This window comes from Lutjanus erythropterus, chromosome 10, assembly GCF_056507025.1.
Source record: "Lutjanus erythropterus isolate fLutEry1 chromosome 10, fLutEry1.hap2, whole genome shotgun sequence".
Classification (NCBI taxonomy): Eukaryota; Metazoa; Chordata; class Actinopteri; order Lutjaniformes; family Lutjanidae; genus Lutjanus; species Lutjanus erythropterus.
The window spans coordinates 3,918,831-3,937,350 of NC_139326.1; the positions used below are offsets into that span (position 1 = coordinate 3,918,831).

At 40.5% G+C, this 18,520-nt stretch overlaps 1 long non-coding RNA gene across 2 annotated transcripts; it reads left to right on the forward strand.

The window, feature by feature from the left end:
• Positions 1–603: 603 nt before the first annotated feature.
• Positions 604–14,625, forward strand: LOC146319836 (uncharacterized). Of its 2 annotated transcripts, none has more exons than XR_014771456.1 (3): positions 604–930; positions 4,266–4,312; positions 14,198–14,625. It is a non-coding gene; the product is annotated as an uncharacterized LOC146319836 (long non-coding RNA). The 2 variants fall into 2 exon arrangements; XR_014771455.1 differs by having other exon boundaries at positions 4,269–4,312.
• Positions 14,626–18,520: the final 3,895 nt, after the last annotated feature.

Below are 18,520 nucleotides of genomic sequence, written 5' to 3' on the forward strand. Positions count from 1 at the left end.
CCTTTTCTTTCCCTTGATCTATAGCATTACTTTGAACTAGGGATGCACCGATACCACGTTTTTTCCAGACCGAGTACAACTACAAGTACTTACATTTGGGTATTTGCTGATACCGAGTATCGATAGAAGTACTTAAAGTTCTTAGAATAACTTTTAAAACATGTTTTATTTGCATTAGATGGTCATTTTCTAAATGTAACAAATCATTGTTGCTGTTTTGTGCTACAAGTGTAACCATGGTTACTGTAATTATTATATTTTTAGATTATTTGTAGTAAGTTACTTTACTGATTTTATGTTCCTTATTAAACTGTGCAGTTTACTGTGTATATTTCAGTATAATAATTTCACAACATTATTATGGACTTGTAGAATTAAGTTGACTATCATAAATGTTGTTATATGATAATTATTTCATTATCATTTACAGCATTTTACCTAGTATTTTAATTACACATTTACACGTGTAGTATTTAAGTTTCTTCTTTATGTCCCTCTTGTCTAAGCGTTAATTAGTTCCTACCTGTCATTGTTTTCGGGGGACAGGTATGAGTGTGGGGCCATGTGTGCATCAGTTTTATTGACCCTGCTGTGAACCTCAGAGAGTGAAGTTGTGTGTCCTGTGCTGTCAGGACGTTTTGGTGAAGAATAAGTTCACAAAGGGAACTTATAGCAGTTTATTATGAAGAAAGTATCGGCGGTGTTTCTTCTTCGTCTTGGATTAATTTGTCGACGCATCAACTAGTTTCCAGCCGTCAGGACTGATTGGACAGCGGCTGGCTGCGGTCTGCAGCTGCTCTCTGTGCATTTATTTCACTTTTTCATGGACTCACATGGAGTTTTACGGACAGTTTCCAAAGTCTCTGCGGTCATTAGTGGATGATGTTGAGGACATGTTGAGGACGATGACGGCGTGTCCAAAAAAAGAAGGTGAGCATCAGCAAACGTCTCTGCATCACGGCGGTTCTTTAGATGTTTGTTTGTATGGAGCGGCTATTTTTCGTGACGTGGTATCCGGTGTGGGGTATCGGAGTATCGGACAGTTTCGGACTGATACCGGATGCTGGTATCGGTGCATCCCTACTGTGAACCAGAGGTGTGCACAGACTTTACTTAGACTTGAGCCTTTTGACTTGAAAATACACATTGCCTTCTCCAAAAAGATTAAAAAAAAAAAAAAAAATTAAAAAGCGTCAGAAGTTGAATCATGAAGAAGGAGCATCATGTTACTGAGCCTCACCTGGAACAATGATACCAAAGACAAATTTGTTAACATACAAAAACTATGTGGTAGTCAAGAAAAAAAGAATGTTGAAAATTACAGACAGAAACGCAACACCTTCATTTGAAATTGCACAAAGAATGCCAAGTCAAGGCTTTTTAGTTAAAATGGCATTAGATTTGTTGAAGAGTATATTATGACTTGTTTAGGACTCAAAACACAAAGTTTAGAATTTGTAACTTGACTTGGGACCTGAGTGCAAAGACTTGAGATTTACTTCAGCAAAAATCTAATATTGTACATCCCTAAAATAATGAAAACTTTCCGTCAAATGCATTAAAAGTTTAGTGATGAGCCTGTGTTGAAAATGTGAGGAGTAGAAAGTACAGATATTTGTGTTCAAATGTGGGAAGTAAACTAAAAAGTTGTCAGAAAAATATGCAAATATTCAAGTAAAATACCTGAAAACTCGACTTAAGCACATTAACAGTAAATATTTGTACTTCATAACTGTGTTTTGGTCCCAGTCTGCTTTTAGCTAACTACTGTCAACGAGGGATGCACAATAATATTGGCACAACATCTGTATTGGCTGATAAAGGCGCTAAAATGAAATAATATATCAGCCCGAAATGAACATTTCTGATCATGAGACATCCAATATCATGCGTCTCTACTTTCAACCATAAGTTGAATTTCAGCCAATCATCCATTACGTAACTGTTTGTCCTTGGGATATGTAAATAAAATGGTGTACCCCGGGGTAAACTACCCCTGGTTGTAAATCACTGATCTAAATCTCAGCTTCACAGTGGTTTTCTTCTATGCAATCAATAAGACCGTATCATATAAATCTCTGCGTCCACGAGACTCCTTAGTCTCAAAAGCAGGCAAATGAAGGCGAGCAAAGAGCTGCTGACTCGCTGCTTTATCAGTCACAAACTCATAGCCAGCCCGCTCCCTGTAGTTCACTTCAATGTCGCTCTCCTGGTGCCTTCTCTCAGTGCTCACCCTGAGCCTGGCTGTGTTGGATGAGACTTAACAGACCCTCGGACCCTCACATCTTCAAGGCTCGCTGTGGTCAAAGTGCTGCCTGATGTCCCACTGACCAAGCCCACCTCTGAGTATCCGTCCGAGGCCTCCCTTTTGGCCTGAAACCCCCCAAAGGCTTTTTATCCCTTTATCCAGGCATGAGATCAGAATTCCAGATCAGGATTAGGGTCAGTGTCTGGATCAGTTGTATCAGATATCTATTGAAGCATACTATCTCTCCATCTCTCTTTCTCCTCTCTTGCTTTGCTGGTCCACCAAAAAGACGTTTTATCTTGTGTTCTCCTTCTCCCCTCTCTCCTGGAGATGAGTGACACATCAGAGATAGCCTTCAACTAATCCTATCCTTTATGCTCTGTGAAAGTAAGTTGCGAGCCTGTAGCCCTTTCGCACTTTATTTGTTGTCGTTTGAAATCATACTTAATGTCATGCTCAACGTCAGATGGGAGCTGGCTGCCTTTTTAAATTTCACTCAGCCGGTGATGTGCCTCTCAGAAACAGAAGAAACTTAAACATCAAAGCGAGACAAGAATTCCTCCAGTCGAGCTGTTGGTTATTGTTGGAGTTGCTCCAGGAAACAGTTGATGAATGCATTGGCAACATGCCTTTAAAGCCGGCATTGTTTTTTGGTTGGTTTGGGATTTGAAAGCTTCCCACAATACTGTCATTATACGGCACTGGACCCCAGACACCAGGGCATGATACAATGCAAGACTGTGATGGATAAAAATAAACATTCCATATTTATCTCTGGAGCATCCACAAGAACAGAAATATGAAGTAAATATGACTGAGTTTGGTCAACATTTCTGCTTTGCTATCATCCAGAGTTTGTATGTGTGCTGAAAAACCTTGAAAATGCTTCATTTTTAACGTAATGTTTTCGAGGCTTGAAAGTGCTTGGATTCTGGAGAAAGTTCTTGAAACAGAATGCATTGTTTTTATAATAAATTGCTATTTAACTGAATAGTTCACTGTTTAGATGATAAAACAGGTCATAGTGAGCCCGACTGACCTTTCCTAAGCCCCACCCCTTTTTGCTCTGTGTTCCAACCTCCAACCACCTCCTTTCCTGTTTCATGTGCTCGTCTTGTCTAGGTTGAAAAGAAACACAAATTTTGAAGATGGTAAGAAGATTTTGCTGGGGGACCTGTAAAATGACATAGCCTATATTGTTTAATTGGGCAAAAACCCTAGCTAACTAGCTATATAATGATTTATATAGAATAGCTAGCTAATTAGCCAGGCTTTTACTAATATTATATATCAGATGTAAATAGAGAGATAGATGTCTCTTCCTTATTTTTAGTTTTCTTGGTACCGTCCAGTAAACAGGAAAAGAGAATGTTGACAGGGTGACAAGTGACAGGACTCAGGAAGGGTCAGTTGCTTTTTACTCAAAATGGAGATGATGTGCAGTTTTTCTCACTTTCCAGAACATAAAGGCTAACTTTTGATTAAGTTGACATTAAGCTAAAGTTGGCTACACATTTGTTTTAACCGAGCAATTTGCAGGCTAAATGATAATTGAATTCTGTGAAGGACTGAGGGTAACACAGTGGTCTGTGGATCATATGACCGGCCTCACTGGCCATCTTAAGGTTTCAGTAAAGCACTAAAGATTTTTCTGAAATCAAAATTATTTGTCCAGTGATTGTTTTATATTAGTTTGCCCAGATTGTACTGGATTGTAAATCTACTTACAGACAGGTGACACATTTTGAAATGCTTTGTTGTGTTTTCCTTTAATTTGTCATCCCTCTTTAGAGTGCTGTCACAAAAACAATTTAGGCTGTTTATAGCACAATAACATCTCATTTAATGTGATAAAGAAGTGAAATAATAATTTTGAGTATACAGTATGCATGGAAATATGTAGGCCTTATTTACTACACCTCGAAAAGTGCTTTAATTTGAGTTTGGAAAAGGCAAAGGAACCCTGTCATCTGAGCTGAAATTGCTGCCACTCACTGTGCATTATTTATTTGTCCAGCAGGTGGTGGTGGAGAGCCGGTGTTGCCGTGCACGGACAGAAATGAGGTAGGAGATGGTGTGCTGTGTATGTGGAAGGCAGACCTCTCCCCAGAGCTTTACCTGACCTCCCATTCCCCTCTGCTGCACACACCTTGTCAGCAGGTTGGGCCTTATCTCTCTCCGACTGAACTGAGCCATTGAGTGCACACTTGACCTTGTCATTATCTTGTACCTGGCTTTGTTTCCACCCTCCTTTCTCCCTTTTGTATGTTTCCTGACTTTCCCTTTCCACACTATTTGAACAAAGATAAGAACAGAGTCTATTTACACCCCCCTTCTCCTCCTCCTCCTCCTCCTCCTCATCACACACACACTCACACACACACACACGCCCTCTCTTCTATCTTTCTCTCTCTTTTTGTTTATGAAAGAAGCTTTGTGTTTATTACAAAGTGAGGCCCTGACCATGACCTTCCATGGCGGTTTGAGGTGGAGGCCTGACTAGTCGACACCAAGTCTTCTTTCTTTCATATGAAATATAGAGGAAGGACACGGGATCATACTTTTTATCCTGACGACAAAGCATATTTAAGGTTGTATACGGATGCTCTTCCTGTTAAACATTAGAAACATACAATGAACAAACCTGGAATATAAAGAAAGGCAGGAAGAGGAGGAACACATTAATCTCACCAATTATGTGTCCAAATGAAGAGAGAAAAGTCATTTGAAGAGCACTGTGTGGACCTGAGAGTGATAAGATATTCACAGGCGGTAAATAACGTAATGTTCATTACCACCATTAAAGGAATAGTTATACATTTTGGGAAATACACTTATTCACTTTTTCTTTTATGCCAAGAGTTGTATGAGAATATTAATTTTACTCTCATATCCATTTCATGTCCATCAAATATGAAGCTACTGTGAGGAGACTGTTAGCATAAGAGATCAGGAGAAACAGCTGGCCTGGATCTGTCTGAAGCTGCAGCTCAGAAACTGCCCTGCAAATAACCTCGGTAAAAATCACAAATCATTGCTCTGACACTTTTTTCACAGATTAAACAGCGATATAACCTGTTAATTAGTAAGCTTTAGGGTTAACTCGCTTCTAGCCTGGCTCAGTGCAGAGATACAGCTGTTGCCTCGCTAGCTAAGAAACTGTCCTGTCCACGTAAAAATCACAATTTTTTGTTTACTTTGTTTTTGTATACTTCTGGTTCCAGCTTCATAAAAACAGATCAAACAGAATGAAATTTCAGCAAGAAAACAGTGTCTTTAATATTACATTAAAGGTCTAATATGCAACACATTTGTTAAAAACCAGTGTATACCTCCACTGGAAGTGTGTGGCGGGGCCTGTATCTGCAAAGACCCCAGCCTCTGCCTGTGTTTCCTTATTTTTTCTCATTATTTTGCTGTGCTTGGGATGTTTCATCATCCCAAAACATTGGTGTTTGACATTCCGATGCATTTATGAACAGCTCAGACAAATTCTCCTACCTTTAAAGGGCCTGCGTGTGTTGGATTTAGTGTCAGCTAGCAGTGAGGTTGTGAATTGCAACCAACTGAAAACCACTTGTCTCACTCTCTCCTTCCAAGCGTGTAGCAAAAAAGATGGCCATTTTCTGAAACATTTGGCCATTTCCTCAAACTTAAGTGCACGACTTAGCTGACGAAACTAACAAACTCATTTTAACCATAACCTTGATCTTTACTTGAACCTAAACAAGTAGTGTTGCTGCCAAAACCTAACCAAACTGACCATTTCATAACACTAACCATGTGTTTATTATTGTTACCATGACGATAGAGGTCACCTGACATTTGCACATCAAAATACACCATGATATGAATGACACAAAACTACAGGGAGTGTCATTTTTGGAACATTGTGGGCTTTTGTTTTTGGGATAACAGGGACAAACTCTGGAAAAAAGGCCTTTGGTCCGGTGGGACTAGTGGTGTCTCGATTCTCCACATTTTTTTTTAGTACAGCACTTATATATGTTAGAATTTCGAGTCTTGATTTGTCAAGATTCATTTAAAAAGACAGAAAAATGCATCTGCAGGTTACCAGTAAGCTGCGCTGTGTCATCTCTGAAGAGTTGTTTTGATTCATTTTTTTCTTTGGACACTCATTGGTCGTGTGTAAGTAGGCGGGGGCAGACAGAAAAGAAAATACTGGAGGACTTGTTGATCCTGCTTTTAATTTTGATCAGTTTTCAGTTAAGCTCATTTTGACTGATTGAGCAATCCAAATTATGAAAACAAAAACAGCCTGGTAGGCCTTAGTTTATACATACTGCATCATATGTGCATATGTAATATCTTTTTGTGTGTGTGTGTACATGGTAGAGAAGTTTTCTGTGGGTAGGCTACATTTCCGGGGTATCAAGATGGAAATTTGGAAGGAATAGTTTTATTTTATTCCACAGTCTTGTAGTAAAGTTCCATTGTGCTCTAGTTTGATATAGAGAGCAGCAGCCATTACTCTCATTTTTGTCTCACTCCATTTCTAACAGTCACTCTTCTGACAAGAAATGAATGAAGGAAAACTGCGACGGTTCTCGTTCTCACTGTAACCGAGGGATGCAGCCGGGTTTCAAAGTCGCTTTTGGAATTACAATACGCATATGCTACCCATAAAGCAAGCCTCAATATATCTGTCCATCAAAAGGCTCACTGACAGCATGAGGAGAGATGCTCGCCTTTGATTCTAATGCTAAGAGCATAATTTATGTAAGATGTTTGAATGGCTTTTTGAGTAAGAATAGATTAAAGGAAGTTTCATGCTTGAGGAGCCAAAAAAGTGCCTGCAAAGCACTGTTTTTAAAACTCCTGGGGATGCAAGAGGGTTGATGAACAGGGCGAGTGCAAATGGTGATTAGCTCAAGCCATTTATTGCGCTAACAAAACAGCGTGCCAATCATGGCCATCCCTTGAGTTTTCCTCTCTTTTCTGTAAATATGAAAGACCTTGTCCCGACAGTGACTTCAAACGTGGCAGTGGCAGGCCCCATACCAGGCCATGGCGTCTCCCTGAGCCCTTCCCCTCCACACATCAAACCCCAGCTGACAAAAGCAGCTCTAGGTGGCATAATGAGACGCACCGCTCCTTTCAACTATGTGTGAAGTGTGACATTCTCTGTCTTCTTGTGTCATGTGTTGACACTGCGGCCTGTGTGTGAGGAGTTGACCGGACAGTCCAGACGGCCCCCCCTGCTCCTTGGACACTAGCCACTGAGGGCAGCATCAAAGCCCAGCTAGTTCCTCAGGTCAACAGTCAGGGCCGTGTACACACACACACACACACACACACACACACACACACTGATTCAAAGGGAGAGCAGTTTTGGTGCAGCCCTCCCCCTCGTAGCTTCCTCTTCAAGACTGTTTCTTGTGTGTCCAGAGGAAGGCCTGCAGACCAAAACACCAACTGATAACTCAATTTTCATGCATCCTTCTTGGGCGGCTGTGCTGGTTAAAGGGATAGTTCAGATTATTTGAAGTGGAGTTGTATGAGGTACTTATCAATAGTCAGTGTATTACCCACAGATAATGACGGTCGGCACCAGGGTTTACATTGGCTGGTGAGAAACATCACAAATACACCATATGAAAAACCTTATTATTATTTTCTATTCAGTATTGAAGTTTGCTGCATGGTGTGTACAGAGCTGAATTAAACAGTGTCTTGCAAGAATGACAATAATTGGCAAGTCTGGCCAAGTGGCACTATCCAAAGTACTGACAGGAGCTGTGGGGGATTTCATTCTGCCATTTTAAATTAGCATTTAACCGTTTGTTTTGTTGTATATGATCACATCCCCTACATGTGTGAGTGAGGAAAAGACAGAGAAATGAACTTAACATCACCAGATGTACAACTGTTGAAGCACAATGCAACATCGCTCCACCATTTTTTATCTCCAAGAGAGGAAATAGAATATTTTCAGTTCACATTATCTGTTTTCTTTTTTTAAACATTCAAAGATTGAATCCTTTTGCAGTGAGAGGCGTCTTTTTCCAGTTGTTTTCTGCAGACTCGCAATTGACTCACAGCAGAGCGTGTGTGTGCATGCATGTGTGCAACATAGGTGTACTCAAACAAATAGCTGTACATATCTAAAGCATATGTCTTTATGTTGTTTTGGAATATTAATGGCTATATTGACCATACAAAAAATCTAGTGTTAATCCTGGTAGGCAATGCGGCAATTTGGAGAAGCATTAGCAGTGCTGGCGTAGGAAGCTAAGCAATGTACTGCTAATAGCTTTATCTGACAGGAAACCACTGTTGTATAAGCCATATATTGCTTTCTCCAAACCAACCAGGCTCCACTGGCAAAATCATCATTGTACCTCTCACAGAGCACAGAGTTACTGTTCTACCGCTGATGGTTTAAAGGTTAGGTTGGGTTCATTGGAGTCACACAGTAATACAAACTAACTAACCGCAGTAGACCAGCAATTCCTGTGATCTTTGAGGTGAAATTACTGATTTTGTGAGGGGAGTCTGGTTGAGCGAGAGAGAGCAATATTTGACTTATATAATGGTGTTTTTTTCCGTCAGAAAAGGCTGAATGACAGCAAAGTGAAGTGATGAAAATTAGGGATGAGTGTATCAGTTCTGCAGGAACGATTCACTGATTCTCACAAACTACTCATCTGGTATTCCCTTAAAGAAAACAATCAATAATATCATTTAAATACAAACTGTGGGCAGCTGCATCACTTCCAGTTGTTTTCAGTACTTTTGTACAGTGTGCCCTGACATACATGTCACATGAAGCTTATGATGCATGAGAACCAAGTTTGCAGCTGTGGACAGTCACACAATTCCTCCTCAAACTTGTGAGACTTTAGTATATCCATGGAAAATAGCAGAAAGGAAATGTAGTGTTATGTTGTGCAACTTTTCACCGCTAGATAAAAATACAGCAAGATAAACAATTTGTGTCAAGAAAGTGCCACACAGCAGCAACACAAGTAACCTCTTCAAACATGTATAAACACACCCTGAAAGTTATAAAGAGGCTGAACAAAAACAAGAAGATATGTATTTAATTTGTTGTCATTTTTTATTATAGTATTTCTGTAAAATAGTCTGTTTTTTACACTTGGTAGTACAAACATTTTTATTTAATTACATCGTACGTATGTATTGTGATTTTCCAATCTTTTTTTCTTTTTCTTTCTAAAACTCAAATGATCATCATTGTTGTTATTATTATTATTATTATTAATTCCAGTACTGATATTGATAAAAATTGTGGCAAAAAGTATTGCTATTATATTGACTTTTAAAAGTTTGGTATCATCCATCAGTTGTGAAAATATTCTAAATACAGGGTACCTTTAAACTGATATTGATTTGTGTCTGACTAAGCAGCTAAGTGGCTAAGACACCTTTTGTTGCTAACTACGTGCACAGCAGTACTTAGCTTAGCTTAGCTTCTGTGCTGATACTCCTCTCTGCTTCTCCAAACTGGGGGCGTGTGGACCACCACCCACTGTAGCTAATACACTGACTATGGATAAGTGCCGCATACAACCCCACTTCAAATAATCCGAACTATCCCTTTAACTGTAAAGCACTTTCAGGTCTCTGTTTCATGCACATGTGCACCCTATCAGATAGGAGATAGTGGAAGGCATGCCCCTGCCTTGTGACTGACTCTCTGGTATTTTTGGAGGTGATGAGGGCCATTATCAGTGGATTAACAGAAACTAAGATGGTGGGGGCTCACAGTGTTGGAACATACTGCCCTAATTCTCCCTCGCCTGTATCCCATGTATTACCCTTGTCCACCGGCCAGCAGATAAGATCCCTTGGAGAGACGGAAGCTATGCAACCACTCGCTGCACCTCTCATATGACTGTAAAGCCAGAGCCAAAAGTAAAAGGCAAGTCCAGTAAGCCGCGTGAAGCCTCGCCTCGCTCCAATCCACAGACAGCTTTTCAGTAAAATAGAGGAAACCTGGGCTCCGAATCCTCCGGAGGCACATAAAGTAGCATTCAACATGTCACAACACAGCCAAAAAAACAAAGACTGGTTTCTGCTCCCTGGAAGCACACACACAACAGCTGCATTCATATTCACCCCGCCATTCATCCCGATTCATGGCATAATACAATTGGACAGGTGGATTGATAATCTAATATGGCTTAGGTTTTTTTTATCCTATTCCTCTCACTTTTCAAATAGTTTACTTGGAGCCCGAGGGTGTGAGCCATCCTGTTTTCTATGGCCGCCGAATTACCTCAGAGCACGCAGTGCCTCGCTCACTGCCAGAGAGGGAGGCGAGTATTGTTTTCATGACAGAGATCAATGGGTGGGTGAATGTGCTTTAATTCTGCAGGAGCTCCTCTCCCAGGCTAATAAATGCAAGCCTCCCTGCTGACTGGGCTGTCGTGCTGAGCCCAGCGGGGGTCAGCCTTTTTGTGTTCCTGTGCCCAAATTATGGAACCATCAATACGCTCCCTGGAACCAGTCAATAGAAGCCCGCTTTGTGGCCGAGGGGAGACCAACTTCAAGGCTAATCAAAAAAAAAGAGAGAGAGAAAAAAAAACTAAGCTCTGACACATTTACCAAATAAGATCAGGATCAGAACATAGAGATATATTATACATTTAAAAATTCAGCTTGTATTACTTGTGCAACAGATATTGGGTGTGTCTCTCCCAGCCAAACCTGTTTGGAACAGTTTGGTAATAATTATTTACATGTTGCAGATTCTTCAGTTGTGTGTGGCAGGCGGTTCACAGTGTCAGTGAACCATAGTAGTGCTGTGAACATGAAGCTGCAGCTACTTCAGAATCATTTCAGTTGTTTTGTGAAAGATTATGAGGGGAGAGAGTGAAGGTAATGTGCCAGTGGCAATAACATTGCTCAAATAATATCAGAAATGTTAAAGCTACTACAAGCAGGTTTTAGCTGGTTGTGAAACAGTCTGATGCCTCTGACCTACATAAGTTAACAAGATCATCAGCGAGAAGGTGTGTCTGTATAGAAAGAAGGGTTGGGAGGGTTACTTTAAAAATATATTCTGATACAACTGCTAACTAACTAAGTAATGTAACCTGATTACTTTCCATTACTTCTAACATTAGTGGTTTGTCTGTGTAGCTAATGTTAGCGGCTGTCCTGTGCAGGTAGCATTAGCTGCTGGTCTTTGTAGTTTAAGTTAGCATTTGGTCTGTGTAGGTAAAGTAGGTGGTTGGTCTGTGTAGCTATCAGCAGATCTGTGTAGCTAACATTAGCGGTTGGTCTGTGTATCTTAGTGATTGTAAATGTTTGCGTGATTAGCTGGTTTCACTGAGATCAGAGTGGCATTGAGACTCGTGAAGAGTTCTAATGTGCACATATCGTTCTTTATTTTAAAATGTATTTTAAGGTTGTAATCCTGCTAATAATCCCCATTTTTACAAGGTGTAACTGTAATCTAATTACACCTTATTTTTTTATAACTGTAATGGAACAAAGTTACATTTTTTGTATCCTAAATATGCTATCCTGTTACATGTAATCTATTACTCTCCGAGCCCTGGCTGGCGACACATCTTGTCATTTGTTGCTATCATGGCGAAAGAGAGAAATAAACACCAATCTATAATTTTGTATTTTATTCCTGTACACGCTGTAATCTTAGTCAGCACTCCTCTGGCAGCAGCACAGTGTCATTCTGTCTAGGAAAGATGCTAGTGCTGCCGTTACTAGGGAAAGTAACTCAGAAGTGGTAAAAGTACACACACTCACGCAGAAGTACAGAAACTAAAAGAGTCTGTGGTAAAAGTAGAAGTATTGAACCAACTTATTTACTCAAGTAAAAGTGAAAAAAATACAGGCTCTGAAATGTACTCCAAGTTTAAAAGTAAAAAGTAACCAGTGTCTGTTTTGTCATTTTATTTCTTGTTACGTCTTTTCGTCTTTTTACATCCTTCTTGTCATGTCTTTTTCGTCATTTTAGTCTCTTTTGTCTTGTTACATATTGTCAGGTCTTTTATGTCATTTTTTTCTTTTCTATCTCGCTACGTCTTTTATGTCGTTTTCGTCTTGTTGCGTGTTTGTGTCGCATATATTAATATTTGTTTTAAAATGTATGGAGGGAAAGTAAAAATTTGTCAGAAAAATAAATACTCAAGTAAAGTACAGATACCAGAAAACTCCTTCAGTACAGAAACAAAGTAATTGTTTCTTTCTTCCCACCTCTTCTTTTAAATGTTGCTTCAATTCTGTTATTAATGCAAACATAACTTTATTACTGTAGTGTAGCTATATGAATTTATTGTAGCTAGTGGCTATATTATTTTAGTGTAGCTATAATGTTATACACTCATTAACCACCCTGGCTGTATAGTTATTTTTAATGTTTGTAGTGGGTGGGATTCTCAAGAGGAGATTTTAATCTGAGATGATTTTTTTTTTTTTGGAGGTTATTACAGTGGAAACGCTACCACCTTTATCCACAGGTGCCTCCAAAATCAACAAAATATGAAACTACCTTGTAGTAGCTTTAAGTTAGATTTGCAAAAATGTTGACTTTTGTGAGCACAATTAATGAACTCCATTTTGCTTTTCAGGATCTTTTAGACAAGACTTTTTAACAAAACATTACATCTGTGTTGCCTGAACCAGAGGTTGTGACACACTTTCTTTTGTGGGCGACGAGAACTGTTGTCATGCATGAGCGTGTTTCCGTACTGCCTTACTGCTGCTTGTAGCATCAAGTGAATTATTGAGTATCCGGCTTCAAAAAGCTTGTAAAACTCTGTCCTCCTCAAAATCTCAAACTTTTTTTCTTTCCCTCTTCCCTTTTCTCTCCCTCTTTTATTTTTGTTGGCTTCTCAAACATCAAGTTGTCTCCGGATTTTCAAACGGGTTGAAAAATAAGAGTTTCCCCAGCTTGCAAGCGCATTCAAAGGGCGCGTTCTTCAGATGTGCCACCTTGCAGCGTGGTGGTGGCTGTGCAGGAACAGGATCATTCAGATATGCTAATGGATCAGCGGGGTAGCTCCAAGCGCGGCTTACCCCGCTTTAAAAGACAGCTGCCTTCTCCCTTTCTTTTCATGCCCTACTCTCAGCCTGCCTCTCTCTTTCCCACTCTACATTGATAGCAGGTTGAAATTTAATAACCATTAAATTTCTACTAATTAGACAGATAGAGCAATTAGCCGGGTGCATGTAAATCCAGGTTGTGAAATATGTTGGACAAAGAGAGTTCAGAGGATGAGTTTGGGCAGTCGTTGAACGCAGATGAGGTTAGAGTCGGTGCAGTGTAATGATATCATGCTCAATGCGGAGAGCTGCAGATAATAGAGGCAGTGCCCACCGGCCCTCCCCTCGGTAAAGTGGCCCTCTGTGTCACAGCGCCTGTGTATGAGCCGTTGGCTGTGCCGCCGAAGCCCCAGTCCCACACTCTCCTGGGCTATCTATTCTCTCCAGCCAGAGTCATGCTGCGCAGGAATCCTGGGTGATTGGGTTTCTTTCAGGGGCCTTATAGTCAGTCATAAATCGGAGGGGATCCTGCCCGGCCCCTCGCTCTCGCCCCTAACCCTGGCTCCAGCTGGCAGGGGACGATTGTTGGAGAGCCGAGGTCATTGCAGGGTCGCTCTCTGTGGCGCTTCTTAACTCCCCTTGCCTATTTTTTTTCTACCCCTCCTCTCCGCTATCCCCCCCTCCCTCCCTTTTTTTTCTCTGTCTCCCGGCTGAGGTTGCTAGGGCTTGGTATTTGCTTTTTAAGACCATGTTGTAATTACAGAGGAGCTCTACTCCCCTTGCCGCCTCTGGCTCCCTCTCCTCTCCTCTTTTTTTTTTTTTTTTTTATCACTGCTGATTGGTGGTAAGAAGCTATACTGGGGCCATCTCACCCCCCACAACCGGCTTTTGTGCCGTCTCTTCCCTGGGCACACACAGAACTGATTCATTCACATCTTCTAACCTTTACAGAAGGGGAAAAAGACCAGGGTGGCCTCCTCACGCCGATCGGACAGCAGCCGGAGGAGTGGAGGTGGGAGTCACCCACAGAGAGGAGACGGCTGCAGGATTACCAGCATTCGTATGAGGAAACAACGGTGGACAGTGTAGTATGGTGCATATCCGTTTTACATACCTCCCGTCACCTTGAGAGTAACGTTACCTTCACCATATTTTTCCCCTGGCTTGTAGTGCCATTTATCCATTTAGATTTTTTTGGTCTGAGTTGCAAAATTTTGAACATGTCCACCCCAAAAATGTCTGCCTTCACTCCAGTATTATGGGACTAAATGGCACTCAGCTTATGGTGCTCAAAACACCAAAGAAATATATTTGAAAACCTCAAAATCAGTGTCTCTTTCCAGAAATAATGGCTCAGTTGCTCATGATAATACACAAACCATACTACTTTCTTTAGTATCTACTGGAACTACTGTCTTTCTACTAAAAAGATACAGCTATACAAGGTAGAGGAAAATATGTATATTTCATATTAAGGTAAACTGTCCCTTTAAGTTCCCATTTCCCACAGTAAGTGTTGTATACACCCCTTTTCTGTTTGTAAACATTATTTTTTGGTAGCCGGTGCTTAGATGGAGGCGGAATAATTCCCTAGCGAACACTTGCTAGCATGTTTTGTCGGCCTTTTTGTACAAAAACACTTAATACCAGCTTTTCTGAAAATGTACTTGAAGAAGTTCCAATAGGAGCAGACTATGTAGCATTATGACTATGTAACACTTATGCAGAATTACACTTCAAGAGTTTGCTCAATGTTTTGTCTCTTTGTCTTGGCCATACAATTAGTTAACAAAGTTTGGCTATCTGGCTGTAGCTGGAGCTTAACTGCAGTGGTAACTGCAAAATTTTTTATATAAATCTACTGTGTCTCAGAATTTCACTGGACAGTTGTTACTGAAAAACAATAAAACTGATTAACTTGGTCAACAAAACAGGTTGCCACAGGCTCAGGCCACTTTTCTTTTCCTGTGTAGGCCTATGTGGCTGCTTGTTTTTTTTTTTGTTTTTTTTTTTTTAGGAAGGAAGAGTGTGTGTTTGCTGTTTTAGGAGAACTACACCACAGAGAACATCAGACGCGGCTCTAAAATGTCTTTTCTGTGGGATTGCACCCCTCTGCCAACATCTGGGACCATAAACCAAGATCAAAAAGTGACAGTGAAAACAATACCGCAATGACAACAAACAATCATGCCATTGGACAATAAGTGGAGGAGGAGTCCCCTCAAACCACACTTGGCCAGCGGGGGTCCTGTCACTAAACTATCCAGCTGCTCTGGTTCTGCCTCCACAAGTATGTCTTAAATTTAATCTCATTTGTAATATAAAAAAAAAACAGGCTGGAGGTGCAAACTGCAAAACAATGTTACACTCTTAGAAACAAGGGTTCTTCCTGAAGGACTGATGTTCTACCCAGAGACATTTGATTCTTTAGAACTCTCTTCTCAAGAAAGGGTTTGTCAAGGGTTCTATGTGAGACTAAGGCTTCCAGTAAGAACCCTCAATGAAGAGCTGTTCATGGATTTCAACTATATTTTGTGCCATATTATAAAAGAGTTCTCTGTAGAACCCCCTCAGGGTATTCTAGATAAAACCCTAGGAATATAGAAAGGTTCTTGGTAGAACCCTCAAGTGTGTTCTGAATAAAACCCATGGAATATAGAAAGGTTCTTGATAGAACCCCCTGGGTGAGTTCTGGGTGATAAAAATCTGTGGAATAGAAGAAGATTCTAGGTAGAACCCCCTCAGAGTGTTCAGGACAAAAAAAATACCCTTTGAATTTAAGAAGGCTCTCAGCAGAACCTGAGTGTGTTCTAGATAAAACCCTTGGAATATAAAAAGGTTCTTGGTAGAACCCCTCGGGTGGATTCTAGATAAATCCCATGGAATATAAAAACATTATCGATACAACCCCCTGGGTGGGGTTTTGTTGGCACCCTTGGAAGAAGGAAAGGTTCTAGATTGAGTCTCCAGCGTTGGCTTTGGGTGGAACCATAACACCATAGAAGGGTTCTCTGTAGAACCTCTCATGGGGAGTTCTCATAACCTTTTGCAGCTGGTTCTAGGTTTTAACCTTTTATGTTGTCAACTCTCTGAAAAGGATCCAAGTGGACCCTTTATAAAAGATTCTAACAGGAACCAAAAAGGCTTCTCCTATGGGAACAAACCAAAGAACCCCTTATGGTTCTAGTTGGCATCTTTGTTTCTAAGAGTGCGGGATAAGAACTGAAGTGACCGCAGCTGCTGCTCGGACCATCCTGACCCTTCAGGACGGAGGCCTGAGACGCGGCAGCTAATCATAAATACACTGAATGTATATAGAACCATTAAAACACAGTGTGGAACTAAATGATTATATCCGCTTCACAAACCCTTTAGAGCGAGCAAAGCATTTGATGCTATGCAGAGGCTTGTCTTTCCCCCAACACACTTCAAAGCAAACGGAACCAAAATATCACAAAAATGCGTACAGTGTATAGCTATAGAGGCATGGCTTGTCTTTCATGTGTATGGAAAAGTGCCACAAACTAAGCATTGTTCCCTATGAAATAGGATACAGGCTTGGAAGAGCCATTGTTCTATTTCAGTTTGCTTGAATCTCCTCTGTTGCATGCTGGCTCGCTGCTTCACCGTTCTGACTTCTGACAAACAGCATCTGCACCAGGGACGCCACTTCCTCCCACGAGGCAGATGGGAACAAACCCAGTATAATCACTTCAAATAAACAGGATGCCATTAATTGTTTGCCCCGTCAATTGAAGTGCGTCCCTTGGTATTCAATGAGAACTTGATTAAACGTTTTAATGGTTTGACTTATTGGATGCCAGTGAGGAGAGATCAGATGTCTGGCAGGGAACGAATCACTGGTTGAAGCCCACATTACTCTGCAGAGGCCAGGCTTATTCATAACTATAGACAGTTCATCCATTTACACTGTAACTCTACCATAACCACATGTGACTAGAGAGAGCTGAGGTGAAACCAGAAGAAAAAACTTATTTTTTTTTTCAATATTTCTGTTTATAGTGGACATAATTTTTAATACAACCAACCACTGCAGCTTGAACTTCACTAGCTCATCAAAAATAGACAACTCGCATGTCTGTAATATTTATTTTATGTTTCATAATACTCAAAAAAGTTAGAAAGATGGCATTAGAGCAAAGTAAAAGTGATTTCCATCCAAATTTTGCACATACTTTAACAGAACTTCCACAATATCAACAAGAGAAATGCAAAATAATGTACATCATGTATTTCCATCCACTACCATCTGTAGTCATCATTTCACATTGCATATTATGGCTAAAAAGTTATAAAGACAACATTAGAGGAGAGTCATAGTGAATACCAAGTGTAGCACATATTTTAACAGAACTTCCAGAAAATCAGCAGAAGTGATCCAAAATAATGTGCGTGTCTGTCCACTTCAGATTTGTGAATACTGAGTGAGAGAATATAAAGGGCGAGTAGATAATGACTGAATTTTTATTTTTGGGTGAACTATCCCTTTAAGCTCCATCAGATCTGTGCTGTGGAGTGATCACTGATATCTTATATAGCCATGGTAACCATGAGGAACCAGCTGATCAGTCATGTGACCAAAATGTTTGCTATATCAGAATTTATTTGGAGAAAGGGTTTTCATTTCCCAATAATTATTTTTTTAAAAAATCGCTGTTTCCATCAAAATTTTCCTATTCCATGCTTCAAAATCCACATTTTAAAAATGCCCGAAAAAGTTTGCCTCATCTTAGAATACAGAGAGGAAATATTAGAAACACATTTTTCATAAAGACCAATAAAAGAAATGTTGCATTATAGGCTGAATTTACTTACAGAGCCAAGTTGAACAGAGACTGACTCAGAGGTGATGACAGGACTTCAGCTCTATATATTCTGTGTGAACATGCCTGCTAAGTAAAATGATACAGTAACATGTATGTAAGGATGCCAACGTGAAATGTTATCTTCATATTTCTGAGCTAAAACAACAGTGTCAAAGATACGCCTCACATTAGACTGTTGTGTACTCAGGAATGACATTCGCTCATGACAGATATCACTTACACATATCAGATGTCAGCACTGAGCCATATGTCAACAGACGTAAACAAACACCTCCAGACGGCAAAGCAAACAATAATTAGAGAGGGAGCAAACAGAACTGAGGACTTCCTCTCAGCGTTGTCGGCTCTGTCAGCCTCGACGTTGTCACAGCGGCAGGTTAACAGCCCGGCCGTGGTCACGGCACGAGGGCCGTGACGGCTGGATCAA